Raw genomic sequence first — 21,316 nt, 5'->3', positions numbered from 1 at the left:
ACCTGCTTGGTCCTTTTCCCGCATCAACATTGGGAAACAAGTGGATAGCAGTGGCTACTGATTATGCTACACGCTACGCTATTACGCGAGCTCTACCAACGAGTTGTGCAACCGACGTTGCTGACTTCCTGTTACGGGACGTTATACTGGTTCACGGTGCCCCAAGACAACTGCTCACCGACCGTGGCCGTTCGTTTCTCTCTCAAGTCATCGCCGACATCCTGCGTTCCTGTTCCACGCAGCACAAAGTGACCACTGCTTACCACCCTCAAACCAACGGCCTCGCGGAACGGTTCAATCGCACGCTTACGGACATGCTCGCTATGTATGTGTCGCCGGACCACCGAGACTGGGATATTGCCCTACCATACGCAACTTTCGCGTATAACTCATCGCGCCACGACACAGCCGGCTTTTCACCTTTCTACCTATTGTACGGAAGAGAGCCGACATTACCACTGGACACCATCATTTCATCCAGTACCTCGTCCACCAGCGAGTATGCTCATGACGCTATCGCGCGAGCCGATCATGCCCGTCAGCTCGCTCGCGCTCGCCTGACGGCGTCGCAGAGCAATCAACGACGTCGGTACGATGCCTCACATCGGGACGCACATTTCGTTCCCGGTACCCTTGTACTACTCTGGTCCCCTAATCGACGAGTGGGCCTATCTGAAAAACTTTTGTCACGTTACACGGGACCTTACCGTGTAGTGCGTCAAGTAACACCTGTCACCTGTGAGATTGGCCCCATCTGTCCCTCGTCATCTGTTGTTCGGTCCAGTGATGTTGTTCACGTCTCACGGCTCAAGCCCTACAACACGGCTTCTGAAAACGACCTTTAAAGCTCCGGGACGGTGCTTCCGCCGCCGGGGGTCATGCTACGTACCAGTGGCATCGTGGTCCACAAGACGAAGAAAAGGACGACAGTAGGATAGACTGGCGCGAGCTGTTCCTATCGGCAGCGCTGCTCGGTGAACTACTTGTAAATACATCTGTTGCTAGTCCTTCGAGTCTCTGTTTATATTCCCCGTAACAATATGTTTACTTTTGCAAAATTTAATATTTCATTGATTATGCTTATCAATATCTGGTGATGTCATTACTTGTTTTTCCAGGATTGCCAGGCAACGACAGGGTGACTACCCCCGAATGTCCACTCTGCAAGTGCGGCGAAACATGTGAACGTCTGCTGCTACAAGAGGTCATCTTGAACCTCACGCTTGCAATGCTGTATTTGTGAATGGTTTACCAGGCATCTCATGGAGCTGTGCCTACAATCGTCTACAAGTATTAGCTGTCTACTGTGTCATGCAATCTACACCGCAATAGCGCTGAAATTGAGCACTAGCTCCGTGCATTAGTTACGTTACCTGGCACTGCTGAGGCGAAATGCAAAGACACTCGTGTGCTTAGATCTGCGTCTGAAGTTCAGGGAAAGACGGAAGCTTGAAGAGACGAAAAATTTGTGAACAAGAGGTGTCGCTGGAGCAAATGTTTCGACAAGCAGTCTTGTCTTCTTCAAGGCTACAACTGCGTTTGTTAAACTCCAGTCAGTTAGAATCAATCTAGAGTTGCCCACTACTGTATGACTCATAATCACATCATGGTTTGCATGTGAATCATCAGAAATTATAAATTTAAGGGTAAATATATAGAAGTCTGTCTGGCTGGGCAAGATGATAAGAATAGAAAGACTCCAGCCACATTTAATCATTAGTCTTCTTAATTAAAAAAAACTAAGAGACCGAACGGGTCTTGAAACGTAGGGTCAGTTTTTAAAAAAAATTATAAATCACATTACAAAACGAACATCACGGCAGTGAGGGGAATTGACAGTCTTTCCAACATCTAATAATATCTGGGGTTTAACGTCCCAAAACGACGATATGATTATGAGGGACGCCGTAGTGGAGGGCTCAGGAAATTTCGACCACCTGGGATCTAAGTACACGGGCCTCAAACATTTTCGCCTCCATCGAAAATGCAGCCACTGCGCAACATAAATGGAACATTTAGTTGTGCATTATGAGACAGTTTACAAACTATGCTCAAAACTGTTTTGCCTTAATTAACTGTGTTTAGATCATAGAAGTTTACAAAAAGATACGACAAAGCTTTAGAAGGCTGTGCTCAGTTACATTAGCCTTTGCACATATGTTCAATGGGCTCCTTCAAATTACTTACAGCTAATAAACAAATTATAAGTGTGACGAGCACTTCTTCCAGCACAGCTTCACCAAGCACGTTTACGTTGTCGTGATGAGTGAGATTGTGTTCAGTGAGTATGGTAGTGTTTTCTTTTTTACATATCAGAGAAACGTCCCAAATTTGTTTGAACACACCTACTTCTGCTGTTTGATTAAATTAACATGTCACAGTTGTAGCACCTACCACTATGAAGTGAAAGTCTGTGAACTACTGTCACGAAAAAAACCTAGGAAATCGAAGAGGTAATTTATAACATACATGAACTTGGACTTATCCACAGCCACACTACAAGATTTTACGTATTGTCACGGGGTCGTGACGTCGACGAAAGCAGCAGTCGGTGTGTCCAAGATGAAACTTTTTATTCGGCCGAACTTGTGGCCGGGAAACGAAAAGTCAAACTACAGCAATACACACTGCACACTGATAGCGGCGAACAGGCGTCAGCCGTCGATAAACTGATCTGTGGCAAGGCACGTCGGCATTTATACCTGCGGCATCGAACATTCGAGCATTATCACTGGTGGCTACGTTAGTTCGACAATAAACTGAGCTGTTTGCAGTTGCACGCTCCAGCCTAACAGAAGATCCTAAAATAATCTGGAATGTTCCCAGACATTCTGGCACGGTTTGCGCAACGCAGTAACTACACGTGCAATTGGCCAATAACATAAAACATAGAAAGAAAGGTGCGCATGTGGCAGTATTTCAAGCCGGAGCTTCTAAAAGTAGCAGGGAGAATACATACTTGAGCTCCCAAGCCCAAATATATTGAAAAAGTAAATAACACAATAACAAGTATGCAATATATATATGACCTTTATTTATCCAGCATTGGCACAGGCTCACATCATGCCCCACAGCTTGATTTCGTGAGTCTGCTTGCAATATATATATAGAGTGCTCAAGTTCTATCGACATGTCTATGTGATACAGAGATTGTGCTTACGGCTGAGCAGTTGTTTAGTGTTCTGTGCGAACACCAACAAAGATGTACACTGCATGCCTAAAGCTTATTTTCTTAGAATTGTGCTTCTAGAATCTGTAAGCACTCGCCTTATATCTCTGTTTCTTTAGCATTCATCTATGCTGCATACTCAGCAGTCCGATTACTACTTGCGCCAAGAAATTCTAGCTGTAGAAACTGTGTAACTGAACTATATCGAGGAACAAAACGAGCCTGAAATATTTTCTTCCACCTATTACCTGAATACGTAATAACTATGGTATGGCTTCACGGCCGAGAATTTAGCCGAGAAATTCGTGCCTGCCCTGTAGACACAACGCGATATTCTTTATTTGTAACGTATTCAAGGTGACATCGCAGAGCGAGAAGGATGCAGAACTGTACGCATCCGCGATTGTTTACGTAAAAGATTAATCAAAACTACATTGCTCTCACTGCGCCAACTATCTGTCGGCGTAGCGCACGTTTCGTTTCTGACTCCACACCATGCACTCAAAGATCAACACAACCAGGCAAGCGCCGCATAACTAACGGAAGGATAAGACCCCTGTCCTAAAGCTATGCTGTTAAAACTCGGACGCTGCTACACAACGAGAGCAACGTTCTTTCAGCGATGTCGGTGTTCAGTTATATGCACATATTTGTTAGCTTTCGACGTGTATGAGTGACTTGTTTTGCTTGGACCTGACTGTATACATTGCTTGTACCAGCTTGGGCACTCACAATAAATGATGCAAACATTACTTGATTGACGTTGTTTTTGCCAGTCGAGGCCAGTTTGGTCACCTGGCGATAAATATTACACACGCGAGCAGCGATTTAGCAACGACAAAGAACAGAATACCACAGGGAACAACCAGGGCGAACCAACCGCAAAAACGCGGTTTTCTAATGATGATGATAGTACTTGCAGCGCTATCTCGCCTCGCTCTATTGCAGTTCAGTACGCCGCCGCTACCCTTATTTCCGTACTACAGTCACAGGTACAGTTTCCGTTCTCTAAAGTGGTAGATATTCTCTTGTTCTCCTGCCACCCGGTCTCCTTGCACCCGGTCGCAGAAGACACTGCCTGAACATCCACAGCTTATAGAGGTGTGCACGGGCTCCGGGCCGCAGCGCACGCGAGAGAGAAAAAAGAGAGAGCGAGGAGGACGCCAGCGGCCCCTCGACGAGCGCTTGCGCGCTATTGGTTCTTCTCTTGGGGTCACGTGGCTGGGCTGGCGAGCACGTTTCCGCACCCACGAAGGTTTACGGCTGTTCCATCGTTCGGAAGCACCCCTCGTCACGCCGAGACGCCGCAGATACGCGCGCCGAGGGCGCCTGCAAGCGGGTTTAGATAAAGTCCCTTGATATATAGAAAGTAGCGACACTCTCCTCCATATCCTCTCTCAAGTGTCCAACCCTCCTCTCCCAAGTGTCCAAACCGTATCCATCTCCTCTCCCAAACGACCACCGTGCGGGCGCCGGCCCTATAACCCGGCTCGCGCCACTTTCCTATCAAGAATGCTATGTCACGCAGATAACGCGCGCGTTTCCCAGGCGACGGCCCGTGAAGTGGGGAGGTGGAAGGCGGGAGAGGAGGGTGCTCGGCGTGGCGGCTCGGTTAAAAGAAGGACGGTACTTTCCCAAGAATATCCAGGGACTTTAGGTTTAGATAGTTTCGATGAGCAGCGTGGTTCCGAGTGTCAACGTGAAGTGCCTCCGCGTCGACCTGTGCACGGACGGCGACGCACACGAGTGGATCGCCAGCTACAGTAGGAAAACCAACACGACAGGGAAACCCGAAATCCAAAGAGGCAAGTTCACGTGTTCGTTTCTTTTACAAGTGGCGAATAGGCCCAGTCTAATAATAACATTTGATGATATCGACGCAAATCGCGGAAATGCTAAATGCGAAAGCGCTGAATGCTCGCTCATCGTATCGAAAGGCGCGACGCTGTGTTTTGGACTGAATGCTGCAGCATGGAAATGCCACTGCTGAAGTCGGCAAAACTGTCAATGACTGGTACGATTAGTGTACTTGAAAGGTTGTTTTGAACTGAAACCAAGAGGCCTCTTTTTCACTGTGAATTTTGGTGATATTGTGTGATTATTTACCATTTTTGGAAAGCCATGCCTGCAATAGCCGCGTCCATTGAACCATGCTTAACTGCAGAAGATTTTATCACCAACTTTTCCTATTTGCGGCCCTGTCGCCCGTTTGGCTCGTTCAAAAGTTTGAGTGGCAGATCAGATCGCGCCGCAAGCAACGCACTGCTGAAGCACGGCCGCTAAATAAAAAAGAGGTGCTGGAAATGAGCAGCCGTACGGTTGCTTACGAGCTAGAAAAGGTGCGGGTTTTTGGTTGCGTTGGCTCTATCAGTGAGTGCTTAATGTGATTAGACATTTCACCATAACTGCGATGCCCAAGACCTGTCGCCGTGGTGGAGATCGGTAACTGCGAAGAAGTCGCACATTCAGTTCGTTCACTTCAAGCAGTACGACTTCAAGGTAGAGCGCAAGGTGCTGCGACCGACAGCCGTGCCGACCATATTTTCATCTTTTCCAGCTTACAAGCTACCCCGCGTCCTCATTGAAAGGTAGACCAGTTGTTCGTGTTTTGCCTACTACTTCCATATCGAACAGCAAACAATATTAACTAGACGAGTGCCAAAGCTCAAGAGAAGAAGTTGTCAATCCCTTGTGTGTAGACGTTGCTGAAACAGAAAGCGTGGTGAGTGGAATGATGTCGAACGCGGAAGGAATCTCTGGACTGGACGGCCGCCTACACAACCCTGCCGTGGAAGACCGCGTTAAAGGGGCCCTCCAACACTATTCAACCCCCCATTTTTTACTTGCGGGTTGCGTAGACTGATGGCTGGGGATAATTTTAGCATAAGTTTAAGCACCGATATCAAATTATTTAGTATTTTAATCACGCGTTGAAGTCGCTACATCGCTGCTGACCGCATCAGCGCGTAGTGGCGCTTGCCAGAACTATTGCGGGCGGAAATGACGAAGATGGGCGCTGGCCTATGATTGGATAAATGTAACGTTAGAAGTAATAACGGCGTTGCATCAAAGTTGAGATTACTATTGTGTTTCGTTTTTCTTTTCTGTGCTTTTTCAATGAACTCCAAATAGCCGCCGTCGCAACAAAAATATCACTACAACCACAAAGTACGACAGAGGCGCCGGTTGCCATTTCGCCTCTGGTTGCTCTGGCTTTCTTTTTTTTTTTTTTTGCCTGCGCCGGTCGGATGTCCATATGAAACGCTTGCCCCTCTTCCTTGTTTTTGCGTCTGTACGTTTGCGAGCTGCCTCTTACCGCATGTGCGGTAGGCTCATGATTGTTGTTGAAACGGTGCAAGTAATCCTCTTCGTTGAATTGTTGTCGCTGCACACTTGTAACTCGTCGGGCTGCTCACCCAACAACCCGCGTAGGGGCGACCGTGTTTAACCGCCCATGCCGCTCCACAAATTCCCTTCTAAGAATGAGAAGAGGGAATGACATGGAATGTCGTTGTAAGGAACAGTAGACAAAGCCTCCCCAGCCTCGCTACGAAGCAGTAGCGCCCGCTCAAGTTCTGACAAGTCAGGAGGAACCACGTTTGTTACTATGGCAACGACGTCAACAATACGTTGGAAAGGAGAAGCAACAATGGTGTGCGAGCTTCCCCTACGTAAGAGCTTTCAGCCCATTTCATTGGAGCGCCATCCGACGTCACCAGAGAGTGAAATGTGGTCACGTGACCCCGCGAAAATCGAGTTGAGGGCAGGCATTTTTTTTCTTGTATTTTGAATTTTCTAAATTGAATAACTTCGTACTGCGTGCCGCTATCGCTGCCGTTCTTGCTGCACTAGTTCGTCCGTACTTCAGTCTACGCAATCCACGAGTAAAAAATGGGGGGTTGAAGAGTGTTAGAGGGCCCCTTTAAAACGCGAAATGAACCTCCAGGTCGGTGTGCAGCGCTGTGTGTCTTTCCGCCATTTCTTGTTTTCGTTTTTGCATCTGGGTTGTTTCCTCACGACGTGAGTACGCGCCAACTCGCCCAAATTGCCATTTTGTTACAATATGTAGACAAGGCGTATGCATTTACTGTGTTTCAGTAATGTAGTTCAATGGTAACAACTCATGTTTGAATCGAATGTCATTTAAAAATGGCACTTATTAGTGCAATGCGAAGCAGATATAAACCAGATTTAGCAAGTATATACGTCGCAGATATTCCATGTCACGCTAGTTTATTTTGAAGAGCACAAATGAATCACGCATCTCTAAAAAAGCCCCCGCAATGAGGAAGTCGTCCGCGCAGATAACGAAAGCTAGAGCATTCAAACTACTGAGGACATCAACGAACAGCACTTTTGTTCCCAGTAGAAGAGAAAAAAAAGGACGATTGTTCAATAAAATTTTGCATTCATCTATCTATCTTTTGGCAGCGGCGCTATACAGCACGCTTATATATGTGTGTATTTATGGGAGCATGCCCTGCTGGCGTATAGTAGCAATAACCGCAAAGGAAATCATACTGATACGTCATCTGGCGTGTCTCGCACGTAAATAGCCGAAATGCAATCCCAGGTACCCAGGTCAACGTAAGGCGACTTTAATGACCACTAAAACGAATGCACGCAGCCGGCTGGCCGCCTGTGCGAGCGGGTTTTCTTTACCGTTGTGCAGCGCTGCGGCGGTGGGAGCAAGAACTAGCGCTGTCACCGCACGGCCACCTGGATCGGGGCGCGCGGCGGTGTTGCTCCGGCCGTCCCATTCGGCGCGCGCCCCTTTGAAAAGCTGTAATTGAGGTAGTTCAGACGCGCGCCGCGACGCGGCGCTCTCCTCCTACCCCCTTGCGAATGATGCCGCGCTGACCGCGCCGTAGACAGCCGCAGATGTGTTTGGAAAAATGCACACTGGACATTGTGCACGTGGTGACTGGAATCAAGGTACGCTATTATGTAATGTTAATCGGGCTTTACACAGTGAGTGTTGTTCTCTGTAGCATGTTACAATCGAGATAGAGCCAAGCAGCGTGCTTAAGAGACTTCGTGTGGCGCGGCGCGTTCATGTGCCATGACCACGGCCGCTACATAAGTGTCATGACACATATATTGTGCCGAGTACGTGATTTTCCGTGCTTCTCATTCTTTGTTTTGGCAATCATTTCTCCCACGGCCGCCTGGACCGGCCCGCGCCATGCTTCTTTCTAAAGGAAATACATTTTGTCGTCGTCGGCAGTGCATAGCTATCTTCTGCGGTCGAGCGCTGTCTTAAGAGCATCACGTTGCTGGAAAACAATTGCGGTAATGCTAATGCTGTAGTCGTTTTCTCCTTGCCGATGATAGGCAACATTTTGATATGGGCACGTCTCTTTGCATTCTGAAGTTCCCACGATACGACAGTGATGTGAATGCGACGTTCTTATTTAAGCGCAGGCCGCATGTAGGCGAATTTGAACGCGAAAGCGATGAGTGACGCTTGTCGCCTGCGAATTAGCTAAGGGTCGGTCGCGCAATGGCCACTTTCTCTCGTTTTGGTATCGAATTGTCGTTTTAACGCGACAGCATGAAAGAGCCCGTTTCCCAAGCAACATTTTATCCTTGGCAAAATGTCGGCCTGACGTCGCAGGCCAACTGCACTGTCGTTGGCTCAACCTTGGCAACCAATGTAGGGCCGGTCCTGGGGATTGACATTGGCCTCATGTGGGCCTGCGTCGGCACCCGATGTAGGCCCGTCCACCGTGGCCGACGATGCCGAGTGCATGCCGCTCGCGGGTTGACCAAGGCCCGACGTTACATAAGCGTCGATTTACCGACGGACGTAGGTCGGTTGCGGACGTTTCTCGCTAGTATTGCTCTGCTTTTTTTTCTTATTTTTTGTGCGTGTTCTAACAAAACGCATCAATTGTTTTTCTGGTGTGTTGGTGCGTGTCGTATTTAATGTGAACGGGCAGTTTATAGAGGCGTTTAACTCTATCTGAATTAATTACGGGCAGAGTGCACATGTAAGACGGAAATAAACGCCTCTAACGGTCTGCACTAATTAACGTGTTAATACGTAACACACAATAAAAGAAAGACGTGAATATAAGTTTTCTCTCTTTAGATGTTTCACATTGTCATACCACATTGACTTCAGGCAAGTAATTTGTTTTTTAGTCTGCGTTCCACGAGGTTACGCCTATTAGCTGTAGCTGCGACTTTTTCACAATAAAAAAAGACGTGAATATACGTTTTCTCTCTTTAGATGTTTCACATTGTCATACCACATTGACTTCAGGCAAGTAATTTGTTTTTAGTCTGCGTACCACGAGGTTACGCCTGTTAGCTGTAGCTGCGAGTTTTTCACTCGCTTGCCTCATTTACCGTCTTTTTCAGAAACGTGCCGTACTGCTGCGTGCCTTACTGTAAGTCAACACCAAGAACGATTACGTTGCCTCGACGCCAAAGTGGCATTCCTTCCAGCAGGTAAAGCTCGCGCACTCAAGGCCGCAGCATCCCAAGGGAAACCCGCCAACCTCCTTTAAGCAGCGGAACCAACCTTCGGATCGTTTCCCCTATTCTGGAAGCACTCAGAAAAAAAGGGGTTTTTAATAAATCTCGTGCTTTCCTTAGCATGTATACTTTTTACTGATATGCTGCACTTAAGAACACCAAAACAATTTTCTTGAAATGTGACTCGCGGGTGTTTTCGCTTCGGCCACCATCATCACGACAAGGACTGGCGCACACACAAAAAAAAAAAAAGAATATAGCGATAGCCGCCATTCATCCTTTTATGTGCTTTTTGTGAGGGTGGGGGAAGTGCTATGCTAACTCACGGTTACTCTACAGCGATATCTTCAAGGCGCCGCAAACCTTCCCGCATAGAGCGCAAAGGAATGGAGGGGTAGTAGGCGCGCGCCGCGGTGCGGCGAAAGGAGCGGTCACGCCCCTTTCTGCAATTACGCCTCCTCCGTCCGAATGGGACGGCCGGAGCAACACCGCCGCGCGCCCCGATCCAGGTGGCCGTGGTCACCGGCGCAAAAGAGCGTTCGGCAGGCCGCACCTCTTTTTTATTTAGCGGCCGTGGCTGAAGCATTAACCTCCCTAGCATACGGCCATGCAGGCCCGTAGCCAGGAATTTTTTTCGGGGTGCGCCCACTTGCTGAAAACTTTGACTATTTGAGCAAAACGCCTATTTCCATTATTTATTTTCGGTAAAACACCATATATCATAAAAATTTTTTTTGGGGGGGAGGGCCCCCCCAACGTTTATATCTATAAACGTTGCCCCCCCCCTCCCCTGGCTACGGGCCTGCGGCCATGTAATGTTTGCATTTTCGATAGTCCACTTTCGCGTGTTTACGCCCCCATTTAACATCTCTACATGTCACTGTACGTCCTAGACCAAGCGGTCACCCTTAGCGTCGCGCCTTTCGATACGATGAGCGAGCATTTAGCGCTTTCGCATTTAGCATTTTCGCAATTGGCGTCGATATCATCAAATGTTATTATTAGACTGGCCTATTCACCACTTGTAGAAGAAACCAACACGTGAACTTACCTCTTTGGATTTCGGGTTTCCCTGTCGACGATCCATGTCGTGTTCGTTTTCCTACTGTAGCTGGCGATCCACGTGTGCGTCGCCGTCCGTGCACAGGTCGACGCGGAGGCACTTCACGTTTGATGGGCAGTTAGAACTTGCGTCTAACTCACGTGTGAACGTCCGCGTGCTCATCGAAACCTGCTCGATGTTACATGGGCTATGAGATCTGGCGTTTATTTCGCACGTAGGCGTACTCGTGTCCAACATGTCACTCGGAAGCACGTTTATTTAAACCCGCTCAACGTGAGATGGGCAAGCGGATCTCGGAACAGGCGCGCGTACTTGAGCGTCCGCCATGTGCGTGGCGCGAATCTGCGGCGTGGCTAGGAGGAGGGTGCTTCCGTACGATGGAACAGCCGTAAGCACTACTCCGTGCGTGCGTGCGTTCGTAAACGCTCTCGCGTGCAAGCAGTCGCGGAGGAGCATTTGGGAGGAGCCGCTGGCGTCCTCCTCGCTCTCTCTTTTTTCTCTCTCGCGTGCGCTGCCGCGCCAGGAAATCATAATACGCGGCCCGCTGGCCGGGCTCGGGCGGGCCGACATGTTTTCACCTCGGGCCCGGGCCGGGCTCGGGCTACTTGGAGTTTTATCGGGCCGGGCTAGGGCCCGGCGCAAAGCCCGACTCAAGCCCGAAATGTAGAGAATGAGCGGGAATTGTGAGGAAGAACCTGCCACAAAAAAACAATGCTTGCACCCATGTAACACAAAACCTCTAAAAGACGTCTCGAAACGGCTACGGACGGCTATAGACGTCTTGGTTTACGAGAAGATCAAAAATAGACATTTTTGCAAAATAAAGCACTCGCCTCTCAAATATGCCTGCCTACTGTTTATTACCGTTTTCAACAGCTACGACATAGCCAGAGTGTATTCTGCCAAAGAAGTCCACAACGTCTACTTTGAGACATTTTTAGACATTGTGGGGGAAAGTGAGCGCGCAACGACTATTTAAATGATTCTTCAAATGTTTTGTCCACGAGCGCAAAGACGCCAAAACGGCATGTCTAAAGAGCGGTGACTGTCGCTTTAGTGAAAGAAGAGACGCAGAAAACAAAGCCCTCAAAATAATTGGTTTCGCTCCCCAACGCAGGTTTCTATCAGCAGTTTGGTAAGTATATTCTTTTCAAGCCAAGGCGGCTAAGGCCGCGCAACGCTCGCGCAACAGCGAACGACAACAGAAGCAAACGCAGGCAAGCCAGGCAAGCATGCTACTGCTGCTACGCAGTCGGAGGCTCGAAGCGGGTGTTGGCGAAGCGCGCATGTTTACCCCTGCATTCAAGAACACCTTTTCACTCGGCGCTCCACCTTGACTCAATGTCGATGGCAGATACACCTATTGGCAGGAATGTTTACTAAATATTGAGCAACAGGCGTGATCATTTTGTGAGAACCGTTGTCTTTTCTGTTGAATGGTGATGCTGTGCTCAGGTCGGTCAAGTGAAGGGTGAGGTTTGTTTCAGATTACTTGTTCCTTCCTTCCCCTTTCCCCTCTTCCTCCACTAGTTCGCGCCAGCCGCCAGTTCGCGGCGGCTCGATCGGCAGCAGAGCTAGTCGACGGCCGGCGGTCATTTGCGTTTTGTGTAGCGTTGTCAGCTTTTGTTTGTGAACGGATGAACGGATTACGGGCTGTTTGGCATCAAGTAACGGTGATCATGCTGTCTGTCGCATATTTTCCATCAGTGTTTGGTGAAACAAGTTTTACTGTGGCTTTTGCGACGGTACGTTACTTGAAGAAGCGATTGTTCTGCTCACCACCTTCGTTGCAGCCTGACAAACAGCTAAGAACGTGTGCACGTTCGGATAGAGTGCTTTTTTCGGTAAGTGCACCTGACTTTTCATCGTTTTTACTGAAAGGTTTTAGAATTGTGATTAAAATGTGAACAGTTCTTTGCTAGGTTGAACCGCGTGGTCGAACGCGAAACTATAGATATATATATATAGTATACGCGCCGGTGCGAATCGTAAGCCAGACTGACTCGCCCTATTTTGAGTAATTATGTTTTGCGCGTTACAGCTCGTGGCTCCACGCACGCACGCCAGTGACAGGCCGACATAGTATAAGCAAGCATGCTTACAACTATGCCGGCCTGTCGCTGACAAAGTGCAAAGCTTCTATAGCGTAGGCGCCTCGCCTGTAGGTGCGGTTATGATTGATTGTCGTTTCTTAATACGTGACATCATTTTATCATATATGTAATTGGAAATGTTTCTTTAGAGTGACTTGATGATCTGTTATTTGTTGTAAATCCTGCGTAGCTTACTTGCTTTCTCTGTATGCAGCTTTTCTTCACTGCTGTTTGTGCAAGATATTGGGCCTGAGACCACGCCACCTAATGCGGAAGCCAGTGCAGTTTCTTTGACGAGACTTGGAGTGCATTCATGCAGAATTTTATTTACGTTGCTGCCGTGTCACTCAGCTTCACCTTGTGCGGTCACATCCGACGTGTTTTATGCCACATTTGGTTGTGCTTTATTCATTAATAAAGCCGATTTGACAACATCATGGGATATTGTTGCTGAGAAGCGCGATTATTTATTAGCGCGCCATCCGCTAAACGTCATTTATGTAGTACAGCATACGTGTTGATCCCCTGCGTGCGTGTTCAAATATATTATAAACCGATGTCTTTTATGTGAAAATTGGATATGTATGGTGTGCTGAAGTAGCCAATAATTCACGCGGCATATATGAGTGACCGCAACAACTTGATTCGGTCCGCAATAAACGCGAGTAAACTCAGCGTCGAAAATTTATATATGCAACAGACATGCGTGGGTGAACAGGTATGTACGTATGTTAGTGATCTTGCTTGATTGTTTGGTCACTTGCTCGACGACTGACATAGGAAGTGGGAGAAAAACAGGAAAGTGCTCACGCGGGAGCTCTTTCGGTCTGTTCAATCTCTATCTTCCTATGGTAGCCGTCAGGCTGCCGACCAAACATGCTACAAATACAGTTATATTAGTTTATTTTATATTTCGAAAGTCCAAAATTTCGAAAACGGCGAAAGAACAAGGACGTCTATAAAACGTCTTATCTTGGTCTTTTCAAAACGTCTTCTAAAGACGTCAACTAGCGCGACATTAGCACAGCTATTAGACGTCGGATAGACGTCTACGGCTACGGGAATGTCTTGACGAAGACGTTTATTAGCCCTTTTTGATAGCCGTTCAAGACGTCTTTTAGACGTCAAATAGCTTCTTTTGTGTTTCGTGGGTTGTCGCAAAACGAAGTTTAGCAAAAATCAGCAATTTCACTTCACCACTTTAACTTTTTAGGCTCACCGATTCAAATCTGGTCACGAAGTTCACAACGATCCATTCTTTTATCCGAAAGAAAACCAAAACATAGCAATAAACAAAGCCACTAGTGCGTTCGAAGCCCACAAGCACGAAGACTAGGCAAATCCGTGTACTACCCATCATTCCCATGGTGGCTGAACGATCGCAGCGCCATAGTTCCCTCTAGGTCATTTTAGGAAACTCTATGAGCGCGGCATCAGTCAGAGTTGCTTGTCTTCCGGCACAGATATTCGAAAACCACACATCTCAAAATTAAGATAGAGGACACCTACATTGAGGAAGTCAGAAACATCAGAATCCTAGGAGCATACTTTAGCAACAAAGGAAACAACGGGATCCCAATACAGAAACTTAGGAACAGGTGCCTCCAAATTTCCCGCATGATTAGCCGGATTGCCAATAAGCACAGAGGGCTGAAGGAACACGACCTCCTACGCCTTTTTCAAGCTTTTGTAGTAAGCCTTGTAACATACAGCTATCCCTACCCAGACAACACACTACATCCCAGGGACTTCCCAAAAAAGTCCAAACGTCCCACATCCCAACAAGGTGGTTTTTAGGATGTCCTTTAGACATGTGCATAGGGATCATTCCTAAAACATCCCTTGTAGGATCTGATTGGGACTTCAAGTTAGCGGTGAAATAACAGGGTGTCTACCGACCGGGAAAACCGGGAAAACCGGGAATTCTCAGGGATTTTGGGTAGTCTGGAAATTCTCAGGGAAAACTCAGGGAAATTGTGCTCCCATCAGGGAAAATCCACAGTATCTTTATTGAAAGGCGACGAAAGTCGCGGTAGCGCTTGCTCGATATTTTGTGAACGCATTTTTCAAATCAAACGGCCGCTGCGGCTGCGGGGAAGTGGCGCACCTTGATGCTGTAATCGCCTTCGGAGCGGTGAAGTGGGAGAGAATCCGCTAATGCGTGGCATGCGGGAACCGCGAACCACGACACATCGTATCGCGCAATGTTGTCAGGATGCTCTGGGAGTACGCGGTGTAGTTCTGTAATCTTTCTCGCGCGTGCTGTGCGTTAGCGCCCGATATGGTGTTTTTGTTATCGCCGCGTGTCAAGTAACAACCATGATTAGTTGTAGAAGCGGTAGCAGTAGATGTAACGAGCTTGAGTTATCTTGCAAGCGATCGCGATCGCGCAGGAAGCGGATGCCTTCGACAAGGCTCGTATCTGGCAAGCCATCCCGATCGGCGAGAAAAAAGACGCTTGTTGGCTGTTATCGGAGAGCTCACTCGCTCTGATCCCGTGCTTCAAAGATGCTATTTAGGACTCCGTGAAGAATATAATAAATTTCCAGGCGAGAGCTAGCGTAACTAACGGGCCCATTCACAGCAAGTGAAAGCTTTTTTATTTCTTTTTTTCCCGATGAGGGCACTGCTGAAACAAGTTTTAGGCAGTCGACTGAAATTTTTTGGGGCTGCAGCTGGCAATTACCAGCCACACCACGTGGGTGTTTGCTACAAAGCCGAATTACAAAACTTTTCAGAGCCATGGCATAGCGGCGACCGAAATTCGCGACACCGGCACGGGTCCCACATGCTCGATTCGGCGCGCGATGTCGGAAAGCAGTTACGTTTCCACCATAATCGGATGTGCCGTAATTCAGGCTGTTGCCGTGCTTTCATGCGATCTTAGCCCGCAGCTATATTGCTTTTTTTTTGTGCGATAGCAATTATATAGACACTCCGACGCGAATTTTTTGCCTTCGCCATGATCTTCCCTATCAAGTCCAAATCGCGATTACATCACCCGCGCGTCGCATGCTCCATGTGCGAGTGAAAGTGCGCGAGCGCTGCCGACGAACGGGGCTTAAGCAGAGATGAAACGAGCCGACCGTCTCATTCGCGCGATGGGCACCTGGATAGGAGCCGGCGCGTTGGGAAGGGGGGGGGGGGTGCTGGCTGCGTGAGTCCGACAGGAAGTGCGTACTTTGTACCAGCGGGCGTGGTCGCGTGCGCCGCGGTATCTTTAGTGGGGATCAGCATACGGCTCATACCTTTGTATGTGTTGTGCTCTAATTGCAAAACTTTCGTTGAAGCCATAGCAGTGGCAGATCCCGGGGGGGGGGTAGCGGCGATCGCCCCCCCCCTTCCCCCAAGCCAGCCCCGCCCCCTCCCTTCAGTGCCTGTCGTCCACCCAGGGCCGTAGCCAGAAATTTTTTTCGGGGGGGGGGGGTTCAACCACACTTTATGTATGTTCGTGCGTGCGTTTGTATGTGCGCGTGTATATATACGCAAGCTAAACTGAAAAATTTCGGGTGGGGTTTGAACCCCCAAACCCCCCCCCCCTGGCTACGTCCCTGCGTCCACCTCCTTTGTCAGGCTTGCTTGTCGAGTTTGCCCCCTTTGTCAGGTTGCTTTGCCTGCCACTGTCCAAAAGGGGTAAAGAGAATCTTGTCCCTGCCCTCCACCTCTCATTGCTCTACCCTTTCCTGCTTCCCTATGCACATTTCCAATGAAGGCTTCTTAGGCACCGCCGTAATCCCCTCTGGGCTGTTGTAAATATGCGTGACCCACCAAAATGTACTGCTGAGCGTTGGCTTCAGCCTTTGTACCCCCCCCCCCCCCATTATGTACCTGAATCTGTCCCTGAGCCATAGATCATAGATAGGGCACTTCTCTTAGTGCAGCGGCTGCGTTTCCTGAAGGAGCGAGCTGCTAGCCTATATTCATATAAAATTCCTCTTTGTTGCTATCGGATTTACTATTTTGCTCTCGCGGTGAAACTGACTCTTTTTTTCTAACGTGGGATGGTTTTCAGTGTTGTGCGTTCGTGGAGAGCAAATAGTTCGGTTGGGCAACATGATAGCAAAGGCGTTGCATTGCTCTGGGCAACGCGCGAGGATTTGACAACAACCCGCAGCAGCAGAACAAGCGCAATTCCACAGTGCATTAAACCCGCATTTGTTTCGTCTTTACATGTGACACTCTGGCAAGGCATCTAACTGTGATTGCTGCATCTCAGGCTCAACAAAATTGATTTTTTTTTTCACGCAAAAAATAAAAAAAAAAGTTTTTTCATGTTGCCATATTAGTCGAGCATTCTTGTGGCCTTTTCAGTTTAAGATTAATCCTTCAGTAACTATGCCTTGCATGACAGGTCGAATTTCAGTTTAACGAAGTTTCGATATAACGAAGTGAGTTGCCGCTTTTACCAACTTCGCTATATTGAGGTTTATCTGTTCTATGTACTATTCAAATGGGAGTAAGTCGTTTTCATTTTCTAAAATGCGTATTAGAAAGTGACATCACCGAGCGATATGGTCTCTACCCATCTTGACATGAAACAAACTTCTGTTTCACTCAGGGAATTTCAGCAAAAACACTCAGGGAAAACCTGGAAAACTCAGGGAATTTAGAAATGTCAACTCGGTAGACACCCTGAATAAGCTACCGTGTTGAAAATTGGCGATCCTAAACAATCGGAAACAGCAACTCCGCCGGAGAGCATGGTTGGCGCGCGTGCACAATTGCATATCTACATGCACATGAAAAACAATATATCCGCGTTTTTTGTGAAAGTGTTCGTTTTTTTTGTTTGTTTGTTGCTAAATGTCGCGCCGTTATGAGGACGAGGGATCGATTGCTGTCTGCGTGAGCAAGTGTTGCACTTGGTAAAGGCGGTACAGCAGTACTGCGCACGTACTCGCGCCACGCACGCCGTGCTTTTCGTGAAAGATCAGAGAACGGCGGCCGCACCGCACGAGTGGTGGTGTGGTGGTGTCGTATTTATAAAAACACCGATATATTAACTTTAGAAGAATTCAATGAAATATTGTTATTTTATTGTTTTCTTTCTTAGGTTTAATACGCAATTGTTCTTTAATTGCGCTTACTGCGAGCCAACACCTGCTCAAATAGTGGACGATTTGCTGCGAGCACTGCGCAGACATTGCCATCGCCATCATGGCGCCCGGCGTGTTTGGAGTTCGGATAGATCAGACTCTTCGTTGGCCTCGTTTTTAGGTGTTTGATCCGTGACGTTTCGTCGAAAAATCACAAGCGCGCATGCCGTAGGTGTTTGCCTGGTTGCAAGATCTTGCCGATTTCAACGTTTTCCCACCTCTTCGGTAAGTACTTGACATGCCTGGATTACTGCAATCAGCACGTTCTTAGCACTTTCTTCTTTGGCTCCCCACCGCGCGCAGGTTGGCGTACGCTGAACTGGACCCTCGCAGCAAGAATGGCACGTGGGAGTAAGTTTTATTTGTGACGCGATTTGGTTTATCTTCCGCAGAAACTGTTAAGCTCACAATGCTGATATGTTGTTGTTGTCGGCCACGTGTGTAGATTGACACCGCGATCGTGGAACACATGGCTGATCTGCCTCGAATAACTGCAAGCCGGCGCGTGCGTAGTGCCGTGGAGAACGATCAGAAGTCCTGGACGACAAAGAAAAAAACTTCAAAGGTTTGTTGTACATGTTTTCCACGGCAACTGACATAAACGTAAAAAAAATTGGAATGGTCAAATGCATGTGTCAAGTTTAACCATTTGTAGTGGGCTGTGGACATGAATTAAGCATTGCTGCACACAAGACTGGCTTGCCCTCAGTTTATGCCCAGTACCAAATTTTTTGCTCTCATTATGACACCATTTGTAAGAAAAACCAGAACTTATGTTCAAAACAGCGCATATTCTTGCTATTCTTTTATTCAATTGCACGTGTGAGTCCTGCTGCTGGCCATCAGTTAGCCGGTTATCAGAAGAAAAGGGCACAGCCCAGTTTTGTACTGGTATATACCGTATCGTTTGTGATTATGATCATGATTTTTGTCTTACTGAAACAAGAAACTGAAAAATATATGTTGGTGTTTCTGCTACATCTCTATGAAGCAGCAGAACCTGTTGCTCAGTCGCTTGGTGCATATTAGCAACTGGCACCTTGTCTGGCTTCCCGATACCTCCGCCTTTTTTCAGTGCATGTTGTTTTCATCCTTTACCAGCAGTCAAGTAGTTTCACACAACCGAAATGACCAACCAGCCCACTCTCTTTGTCAAGTAGGTTTTACTTCCAAACAAATGTAGCACATTTGTGATATGCACTGTTGCTCAATGATATTCTTTTTGCATGTGCTAGCTGTGTACACATATTACATGATCTTTTTTCTTTTTTTTCAGCTGCTTCTAGTAGTGGTGCCCCTGGTGTGCACCTTTACCCCAAATGTCTGCACCTTTGCCTACCGGTAATGACATAGAATGTGCTCAGCTTCCTGGACATAGGCATGCAGGTTACGAGACGGAAAACGTGCAGCTTAGACTTCATGCTTGTAAATGCGAAAGTCGTAACCGACATAATTAGAGTAAGCTAAAAGGAGAAATTTCTGCTTATGAGCAAGTAATTATGAAGCAGGTTTTACTCCTCTTAAACTAGCAGACATGCAACAACACAGTTGTGCTATGTTTGTTTTGTGCGCCACTTTCATGCATATTTGTGCTTGCAGTGGATATGCATATGCATGAAGGATTTGTTTTTGTTTTCCTCAGCTGCCTCTGCGAACCCCGCTCCTGGACAACAGCTGGGAGGCTCTGTGTCTAAACGCGTGCACCTTGGACGTCATGCTCGTAAATACCAATTCCTTTGTCATTCCTGGCATGAATTTCGTTGGTAAAGCAATAAGTAAAATTGTGCATTGTTGTTTACAAGCACTTCAGTATGAACCAGGCTTAAAGGAGAAGGGACCGACAACTGGCCAGAACTTGTGATTAGATCCTGTCAGAAATGAAAAGACCGCGCTATATACTGACATATTCCAGCATCCTTTTCGCGCTGTGAGTAGGATTTATATCTCTAAATTGTGTTTAAAAGTAACAAAAAAAAGGCATGTTGTGCAACCTATCGCAAGAGCCTTGAAGCTAGATTGCGGAGTTGATCACTTTGCTGTACAAAGTCACGTAGTCTGATACCGTCATGTGTGCCATTATTGGTCCTAAAAATATTAGTATGTATATTACTATCCATCCCCGCTCTATTCTGTGCTGCTTATGAGGTAAAAGGAGTTGCATGGTGACAAGTAACGGCGCTGCCTTCGCGGTAGCCAGTGGACCATGTCGAGCCGCAGCGCATGCGCGCGAGTACACACACACGCAGTAAACCACCGCGCTCGAACACGAACCGCTGTCATCACGCTCACTGTTTGCATCATGTCTTGTCACGTGTGTATACGACTTCATATCCGTCGCAGATAGAAAAATTCGAATTACAAATGTTTCACGGCATTTTCCACATCACCATTCCTTGATTATAGACTTTGACTGGTAAGCTTTCTGTCGCGTTAAAGAAAATAGGTACCATAAAAGTTGGTTGTCGGTCCCTTTAACCTCTTAACACACACACAGGACAAAATAGGCATGCTATATCCCCGTTGTGCACCATCTTTGTGCATTTGTGTGTGCAGTATGGACATGTACATTAAGGCTTTGTTTTTGTTCTCAGCTGCCTCTGCGAGCCCTGCTGTTGGACGCCAGCTGGAATGCTCTGCATTTGAAAACGTGCACCCCAGATGTCATGCTCATAAATACAGAGTTCTCATGATTCTAGTGTTGACAAAGCAATAAGTAAAAGCAGGCGCTTGTGCATCTGGAATGAGGTTTAACCCTGTCTCAGGAGACATAAGACAATATAGTCATGCTATGTTCCTGTTGTTCACCATTTTCATGCATGTTGTGTGCAGTACGTATACATACATGCAGGCTTTGTTTTTGTTGTCCTCAGCTGCCTCTGCAAGCCCTTTTGCTGGACGCCATGGAAGGCCCTCCACTCGAAAGTGTGCACCTTAGACTACACGCTCATCAATATCAAGTTCTCTGTCCTTCTCGGCATGATTGTAGTGCCATATAATAGTGAGGCAATAAATCATTTTTGCTGGTCACTTGATGTTCCATGCATGTTGCTTGGTTTCTGAACACATGACTTGGTTTTAAGTTATCTAGTTATCTATGTGAAAAAAAAAGTGGGTTGGTTGGACGAGGAATATGCTTTCCTGGAGAGGCAACTGGCTCTCTCAGGTAGGGGGTGGTCGAGCGCGATGAAGCAAGTTGACATGTTATGGGAGCAGATGTCCCACCCTTTTGAAATAATCCTGCAGTAAAAAGTGGCCACATGTCCCAATAACATCCCACACGCATGCAGTTTTGGGACATCCCAAAAAGGTCTTTTTTTGTATCACTTGGGATGTTTTTCCACCTTGTGTGGGACGTCTTTTGGATGTCCCGAACTCCCAAAAGGGATGTCATTTGGATGTCCCTAGGATGCCT

General features: G+C 47.4%; 1 long non-coding RNA gene across 2 annotated transcripts; it reads left to right on the top strand.

Annotated features, from left to right (window-relative positions):
• The first annotated feature begins 17,878 nt into the window (after positions 1 to 17,878).
• On the top strand, positions 17,879 to 20,924 carry LOC125756913 (uncharacterized). 2 transcript variants are annotated; one of them, XR_007414873.1, is made up of 4 exons: positions 18,139 to 18,255; positions 18,350 to 19,245; positions 19,547 to 19,624; positions 20,775 to 20,924. It is a non-coding gene; the product is annotated as an uncharacterized LOC125756913 (long non-coding RNA). The 2 variants fall into 2 exon arrangements; XR_007414874.1 differs by lacking the exons at positions 19,547 to 19,624; positions 20,775 to 20,924 and adding an exon at positions 17,879 to 18,129 and having other exon boundaries at positions 18,208 to 18,255; positions 18,350 to 19,538.
• The last annotated feature ends 392 nt before the right edge of the window (positions 20,925 to 21,316 follow it).

Source organism: Rhipicephalus sanguineus, chromosome 1, assembly GCF_013339695.2.
Source record: "Rhipicephalus sanguineus isolate Rsan-2018 chromosome 1, BIME_Rsan_1.4, whole genome shotgun sequence".
Taxonomy (NCBI): Eukaryota; Metazoa; Arthropoda; class Arachnida; order Ixodida; family Ixodidae; genus Rhipicephalus; species Rhipicephalus sanguineus.
Note: the sequence above shows the minus strand (reverse complement) of the source record. Positions and strands in the feature narration are given on the sequence as shown.